At 43.8% G+C, this 8,310-nt stretch overlaps 1 long non-coding RNA gene across 1 annotated transcript; it reads right to left on the bottom strand.

The window, feature by feature from the left end:
* Positions 1-3,103: 3,103 nt before the first annotated feature.
* On the bottom strand, positions 3,104-7,859 carry LOC145542542 (uncharacterized). Its single transcript, XR_014079914.1, has 3 exons — positions 7,733-7,859; positions 6,398-6,838; positions 3,104-3,475 (listed from the first exon to the last, which is right to left on the bottom strand). It is a non-coding gene; the product is annotated as an uncharacterized LOC145542542 (long non-coding RNA).
* Positions 7,860-8,310: the final 451 nt, after the last annotated feature.

Raw genomic sequence — 8,310 nt, 5'->3', positions numbered from 1 at the left:
ACATCACCAGGTGATCAATACCAAAATCAGATTAATTATATTTTTTGCAGCCGAAGATGGAGAAGCTCTATACAGTCAGCAGAAACAAGACCTGGAGCTGACTCTGGCTCCTTATTGCAAAACTCAGGCTTAAATTGAAGAAAGTATGGAAAACCACTAGGTCATTCAGGTATCACCTAAGTCAAATCCCTTATGATTATACAGTGGAGAAGATGAATAGATTCAAGGGATTAGTTCAGGTAGGCAGAGTTTCTGAAAAACTATTGACGGAGGTTTGTAAATTGTACAGGAGGCAGTGACCAAAACCATCCCTAAGAAAAAGAAATGCAAGAAGGCAAAGTGGTTGTCTGAGGAGGCTTTATAAATAGCTGAGGAAAGATGAGAAGTGAAAGTCAAGGGAGAAAGGAAGAGATATACCCAACTGAAAGCAGAATTCTAGAGGATATCAGGGAGAGATAAGAAGGCCTTCTTAAATGAACAATGCAAAGACATAGAGAAAAATAATAGAATGGGAAAGACTAGAGATCTCTTCAAGAAAATTGGAGATATCAGAGGAATATTTCATGCAAGGATAGGCACGAAAAATGACAGAAACAGTAAGGACCTAACAGAAGCATAAGAGAGTAAGAAGAGGTGACAAGAATACACAGAAGAACTATACAAAAAAGGTCTTCATGACCCTTATAACCATGATGGTGTGGTCACTCACCGAGAGCCAGATATCCTGGAGTGTGAAGTCAAGTAGGAAACATTACTGGGAACAATGCTAGTGGAGGTGATGGAATTCCAGCTGTGCTATTTCAAATCCTAAAAGACGATGCTGTTAAAGAGCTGCACTCAATATGGCAGCAAATTCTGAAAACTCGGCAGTGGCCAAAGGACTGGACAAGGTGTTTACATTCCAATCTCAAAGAAGGGCAGTGCCAAAGAATGTTCAAAGTACCATACAATTGCACTCATTTCACGTGCTAGTAAGGTTATGCTCAAAATCCTTCAAGCTAGGCTTCAGTAGGATGTGAACCGAGAACTTCCAAATGCATAAGTTGGGTTTAGAAAAGGCAGAGGAACTAGAGGTCAAATAGTCAACATTTGTTGGGTCATAAAGCAAGGGAATTCCAGGTAAACATCTACTTCTGCTTCATTGATTATGCTAGTGCCTTTGACTGTGTGGATCACAACAAACTGTAGAAAATTCTTAAAGAGATGGGAATACCAGACCACCTTACCTATCTCCTGAGAAACCTGTATGGGGGTCAAGAAGTAACAGTTAGAACCAAACATGGAACAATGGACTGGTTCAAAATTGGGAAAGGATATGTGTTGTCAACCTGCTTATTTAACTTACATGCAGAGTATATCATACTGACATGTGGTCAGCATGTGGTGACCGACCTGTGTGATTGAGGAGGGTCACTTTCCCTGGAGAGAATGTGGAGAGTGTGCTGGCAGGATCAGAAAAGACCTCCATCCCTGGTCACTTCTTGGGGTTCCCTTGGAGTAACTGAGGAGCACCGCTGTGTTAGTTTCCTAGGGGTGCCATAACAAACACCATAGGCTGGTTGGCTTAAACAACAGAAATAAATTTTCTCACAGTTCTTGAGGCCAAAAGTCCCTGGTTTCAGTTTCTTCTGAGGCCTCTCCCCTTGTCTTACAGATGACCACTTTTTCACCGTGTCCTCCAGTGGTCGTCCTTTAGTCTGTGTAGCCTGTGTCATAATCCGTTTTTCTAAAGTTATTTTGTAAATTGAGGTATAATTGACTTATAACATTAGTTTCAGCTGTACAACATAAGATTTGATATTTGTACATATTGCCAAATGATCACCACAATAAACATAGTTAATGTCTGTCACCTTACATAGTTACAAAAAAAATGTCTTTTTCTAGTTATGGAAACTTTTAAGATATACTCTATTGGCAACTCTTAAATATGCAATATAGTGTAATATGGTGACTATAGTCACCATGGTATATATTACATCCCCATGACTTCTTTATTTTATAACTATAAGCTTGTACGTTTTGACCCCCTTCACCTTTTTCTCCTATTCTCCAATCCCTGCCTCTGGCAATGATCAGTCTGTTTTCTGTATCTACAAACTTTGTGTGTGAGTGTGTGTGTGTGTTGTTTTGTATTTAATTCCATGTGTAAGTGAGATAATACAGTATTTGTCTTTGTCTGTCTGACTTATTTCTATTAGAATAATGCCCTTGATGTCCATTTATATTGGATAAATGGCAAGATTTCATCATTTTTATGGCTGAATCATATTCCATTGTGTGTATACGTATGTATATATATACAAATATATGTATATATATATATTTTCTTTATCCAGTCATCTATTGATGGACATTTAGGTTTCCCTATTTGACTATTGTAAATAATACTGCAATGAACATGGAGTGCATATATCTTTTCCACTTAATGTTTTCATTTTCTTCATATAAATACCAGGAAGTGACATTTCTGGATCACAAGGCAGTTCTGTTTTTAATTTTCAGGGGAACCTCCGTAGTTCCGTCACCAATTTACATTCCCACCTACAGGGTACAAGTGTTCCTTTTTCTCCCCATTCTTACCAACATTTTTTTTTTTTTGATAATAAGTATTCTGAGAAGTGTGAGGTGATATTGCATTATGGTTTTTATTTGTAGTTCCCTGATGATTAGTGATGTTGAGTATTTTTTTCAAGTACACGTTGGCCATCTGTATGTCTTCTTCGGAAAAGTGTATATTCAGATTGCCCATTTTTTAAATCAGATTGGGTTTTTTTTGCTATTGAGTTCTATGAGTTCTTTATGTATTTTGAATATTAACCCCTTATCAGATATACGATTTGAAAACATTTTTCCCATTCAGTAGGCTGCCTTTTCATTTTTGCTGAGGTGTAATCTTTTCATCTTGGATTATGGCCCACCTGTATGCTCTTGCCTGCATGCTCAGTCACTTAGTTGTATGCGACTCTGTCACACCATGGACTATAAAGGCCCTATCTCCAAATAGTGTCACATTCTGAGGTACTGGGGGTTAGGACCTCAACGCATCAATTTTGGGGGAAACATATTCAGCCCATAATAATCACCATTTCTTGTCAGTGTGTGGTGTTCAAGGATCAGTTTATTGAACTGTGTGGTCAGCGGCAATAACCACAGAATGACCAGGAAGTCACATGGGGATTTCCCACTGGAGGGATGAAGGCAAGGACGTACACCTTTGACATGACTATGAATGACTTTAGTAAATAAGGTAGGATGAAAGAGTGTTTTGACTCCTGAGTTTTACTGCAAAGTCGCAGATGGTACAGTCTGTTCCTCAATACCAGGAATTTCTTGTTACTTGTACCACAGAGCCTGAGACCAAGTAAGCGTAGCTGAATGCTCTTGATATAAGATGACTCAGCAGGTGAAGAATCCGACTGCAATGCAGGAGACACAGGAGACCTGGGTTCAATCCCTGAGTTGGGAAGATCCCCTGGAGAAGGAAATGGCAACCCTCTTCAGTATTCTTGCCTGGAGAATCCCATGGACAGAGAAACTTGGTGGGCTACAGTCCACAGAGTTGCAAAAAGTCAGACACGACTCAGCAACTAAGCACACAAGTGCTAGCCGGCAAATCTGACCTCAGGCATAAGGGTTAACAATCTATTTAGGGGCATAAGAGAAACACAAGGAACAAGTATAAGTCCTGCACCTAGGAAGAGAGGGCAAAGAGATGATCAGGCTGGGAGTAGAAAGCAGAAATCAGTAAAGATTTGTGATTTCTGGAGGGTGTAACTTCTTCAAGTTGGAAATGGATGAATAGGTGCTGATGAGGAGGATGGTGAAAAGTAGAGCCTAGGCAGATATAGGAAAAAAACAAGACATGAAAAGACTTAACAGCCTAGCAGGGATTGGTTAGAGCAGAGGACTTGTGACCACAAGGACGTTTGTTTTAAAGCAGTAGATGGGAGAGGGAAAGGTCTGCAGTGTAAAGGGATGTGGTTAGATGGGATTAGTGACAGAAGGGAAGATAGACTGAGTGTGAGGAGACTGCTAAGAGCTGGCTATTGATCAAATGTTGACACTAAAGAGGTCCAGAATTGAACACACACACACACACACACACACACACACACACACACAAGCACAGACAAAACAGAAATCACCACCATTCTGCAGGCAGGAGATGTCTGTAGGTTACTGGCCCAGTGCTAAGCCTTTTAGGAACCACCCCGTGTTCCTAAAAGACAAGATGGAAACAGTCTCACTGCTTTTGGATTCTTAGATAACGACAGCTAAAAAATCCATTTCAGCATGCAGCTTTTTCTCCATCTTAACTTTAGGCTTCTCTTGTCAGTCCAATTGTTAGCAACAAGAAAGTAGATAGAGAAAGGCAATATTCCTCAATTGACAAGGTTTAGGGAACAGACACATTAAACTGGGATGAGTCAGTTAAGTAACAAGAAGACTTTTGTGAGTCATTTTATGTACTTATCTTGGGAAAAATACAATATGGAAGAGGAAATGGATGGCTTGATGGGAATTTGCTTGGAAAAGTCTTAAAAAACGATTCCCCTCCCGGTATATGTTCCCAATGTTGTTGTTGTTCAGTCACTAAGTTGTGGACTCTTTACAAGTTAATGGACTGTAGCCCTCGGGGCTCCTCTATCCATGGGATTTCCCAGGCAAGAATACTGGATTGGGTTGCCATTTGCATTTCCAGGGGAATCTTTCCAGGCCAGGGATCGAACCTGTCTCTTCTGCATTGACAGGCAGACTCTTTACCACGGAGCCACCAGGTTAGCCCTATTTTTCTAATAGTCTTATACAATTATTAGAATACCCTTCAATACAATTCTGCTGCTGCTGCTGCTGCTAAGTCGCTTCAGTCTGTGCGACCCCATAGACGGCAGCCTACCAGGCTCCTCCGTCCATGGAATTTTCCAGGCAAGAGTACTGGAGTGGGGTGCCATCGCCTTCATCGCAATACAATTCAATACCCTTTAATACAATTAAAATACACTTCAACTGTGTCTTCCACGAGACTTGCAAATTTTTCTTTCTCTTGCATATATAACAGATCCTGAGTAGCTTGCTGAGGGGCTTTCATCTTTTCCCTTAGAACCCTATATGCATAAACAGCCATTCATCTTATTTGGACTCTCTTTAATACTGACTTCAGCCACGCCTCAGAAGATCTCAATTCGCTGGAGCGGACTTGAGAGGTGGAGCTCAAGTTCCATAAATCCCCAAGCGATGTTGATGCTTGCCAAGTTACAGCAAACTGGAGTCTCCACTGGCCGAGTGTGTTCAAGTGATAAGGAAGATGACTGGGAAGAGTTTGAAAACAGGCACAGAAGTTTGGTAATGAGTCCGAAGCAGCGACTAATTTTTCTTCTTCCCGGTCCCTAGTCTGCAGATACTCAGTCCTCGTGGATTGAACACTCTGAAGGCCGGGATGCGCTCGGTTGGAGTTACAGCCGGTTGCGCGGTCAGGCTACCGCCCACCTTACTCCTCCCTCGCAGTAATTGCTGGAGCGCCCCACCTGCTGTGCAGCTCCGCCTAGCCTCCGATGGCCGGCGCCTGCCGCACCCCCTCACCGCTGAGCCCTGCCCAGCAGCACGCGCTGAAGGCCGGCGCCCCGCCCCTCCCGTCACGTGACAGCCCAGCCCTCCGCGCGCGCTCGGATTGGTTCTCGAGACCGAGGGGGTGGGTTCTAGCCTACAGCCCTGCCCCGCAACGCGGCTGCAGTTTTCAAACCTCAACTGTACGCTCCCGTCACCGTCTTCGCCGCCGTAGTCGGGAGCCACCTCACTGGGGAGGTCAGGTCACAAGTGTTGGCCGTTGTCCGGAAGGGTAAAAGTGGGTCCTGCCACGCTCGGAGCTGCCCGGCACCTCAAGGGGCTAGAGCTGGAGAACGTGTCCTGTCGTGGCCACCTGCGTGGGGCGGGATTGGAGCCCCCTTGGAGGGGGCAGCCCCAGGAGAAGCTGCTGCGGCCCGAGCGGTCAGTGTCTTCCGCCTCGCGCGTCCTCGGTCCTGCTGGGTTTGGAGGGTAGGCTCAGGGCTGCGACTCCAAACCCCTAAAGCAGCCCCCTTTACGGGTGGAACGGAGACCCAGAACGTGGGAGGGGTCCCGAGGAGGGATGCCGGCGGTGTGGGCGGATCCAGGGTCGGCTCAGACCGCCGGTCTGGGGAAGATGGGCTCAGACACGGTCGTCCCCGGGTGGCCAGACTGCTCCGGACCCCTTGCCGCATTCCGGCTGGAGTCCTGCTTCCCTGGTTCCTTTGGGTGCGGCGCTCGGGGCGGCGGCTGGACCTCCCAGTACCTTTCTCAGCCGGGTCCGTGTGTGTGTTCGTGTGTGTGTGGCCCGGTCTCTCCCCGGGTCGCATCCCGCGGGAGCCCCCTTCGCTACCTGCTCACTCGCGTCCTTTCCACGTCGCGTCGACGTGGTCTCTTCAGGTCCCACCCGAGTTCACAGCTGGGGTGTGGGGCCCAGGACGTGTTCACATCTGGACTCATGGACACGTCCTGCTCACAGCTGCCTTTCGTCGGGAGAAAGTTTGTGCTCATCTTGTGGGACATTTTCAGTTACTGCTTATGAACAGATTTTTTGAAGTCAGTGAATAGAGAAGTCGAGTTGCAGTTGTTTCCGTTTTCTGGTTTTATTTTGACGCCATGTAATACAACTGCGTGACGGCTACGATGTTGACGTTTACTCAACTCTTTGTTTTATGTTGGGAAAGCGCTTCATTTGAATTCCCTTAGAGACAAGCTGAAAGAGACTGTGGGCGGCTAGTAGCTGATGTTAGTTCTTCCTCTGGCTGTGATGGGACAGAGGCCCTCCAACATCAGTCTGCAAATTGAAATTAAGGAAAAGAAAGCATTTTAAAGCCACATACTGATAAGATTTCAATTATATTAGGTCTGTGTGTCACACTCGCTTGATTGTTTTGCCAGCGTGTAATGTTTACATCTCTGGTACTGATAATACGCAGTGATGTGTGATACATTGATCACCCCTTTAGGTTCTCAAGAGTTTGAGAATGTGTGCCCTGAGACAGCATGGTCTACTGAGATGGCTGGGCAAGTGGCAGCATATATAACCTGGCATTTTGAGCCTGGACACACAATTTTATTAAAAGATGATAAATCTACCTTGTCATTGATTCACCACTAGCTTTATAGTAAATTGTCCAGAAGTAGTTTTCAGCAACTTCCAAAGTGTTTGTTTTACAAATATTAAACCACACGCCCATACAATTGTGTGTGTTTGAAAAAGTTGGTCCACAGAAGAAGTGTCCTAGTTTAAAACTCCTCTTCTTTCCCCTTCATCCTCCTCTGAGCAGATGTTCAGTTTTTAATTTTTTTTCTGTTTTAATAGCTGAAGTTATTAATAGCTGCTTTATTCTTGAGGTACCTATCATACATTTTACATCACTTTTCTAAAAGTGACTTTTGGAAAAGTCAAGTGACTTTTAGACTTGAAATTAAGGTGATATATATTTGCATGGCAATATATTCAAGTTTTAAAAGTAAAAATTGTGTTATCAAAGTCCTTTCATTTTTGTGTGTGGACAGAATAGTTGTAGATTCTCTTGGGCTCATTGAAAACTGAACTACTGGTTGGCTAAGATAGAATTGGGCTTCCCTCATAGCTCAGTTGGTAAAGAATCTGCCTGCAATGCAGGAGTCCCTGGTTCAATTCCTGGGTAGGGAAGATCCCCTGGAGAAGGTATAGGCTACTCACTCTGGTATTCTTGGGCTTCTCTTGTGGCTCAGCTGGTAAAGAATCTGCCCACAGTGTGGGAGACCTGGGTTCAATCCCTCAACTGGGAAGATACCCTGAAGGGAAAGGCTACCCACTCCAGTATCCTGGCCTGGAGAATTCCATGGAAGTCCATGAGGTCACAAAGAGTCAGACATGACTGAGCAACTTTCACTTAAGACAGAATCAGTTTTCAGAAAAGTTGAGACTTGACTAATTGATCACTGTGTCAGAATATTAATAGCAAAGCTGAAGAAGATACAGGCATTTGATAGCATGTTTCTAATCAAACAATTCTATCTTTAAACTTGCACTGAGAGTTTTTTTACTACTGTTAACTAAACATTTAAATATGTTTTAAATGCTTGGTTTTTTAAGCTGTTTGATAATTGTAAGAGAGAATTTCCTTATCAAAAATTCCCTGTTTTAACTTAGAGACCCAATTTTAAATGCAGGAATGAAGGAAATCCATTGCTGACACTTTCACTTAATCCTAAAATTGTCTTACAATTGCATGTATACTGTATTGCAGTGCGTATTGGCAGCTAAGGAGGACATTG

The sequence above is a fragment of the Giraffa tippelskirchi genome, chromosome 3 (genome assembly GCF_054371585.1).
Source record: "Giraffa tippelskirchi isolate mGirTip1 chromosome 3, T2T-mGirTip1v1.2.pri, whole genome shotgun sequence".
Lineage (NCBI taxonomy): Eukaryota > Metazoa > Chordata > Mammalia > Artiodactyla > Giraffidae > Giraffa > Giraffa tippelskirchi.
Note: the sequence above shows the minus strand (reverse complement) of the source record. Positions and strands in the feature narration are given on the sequence as shown.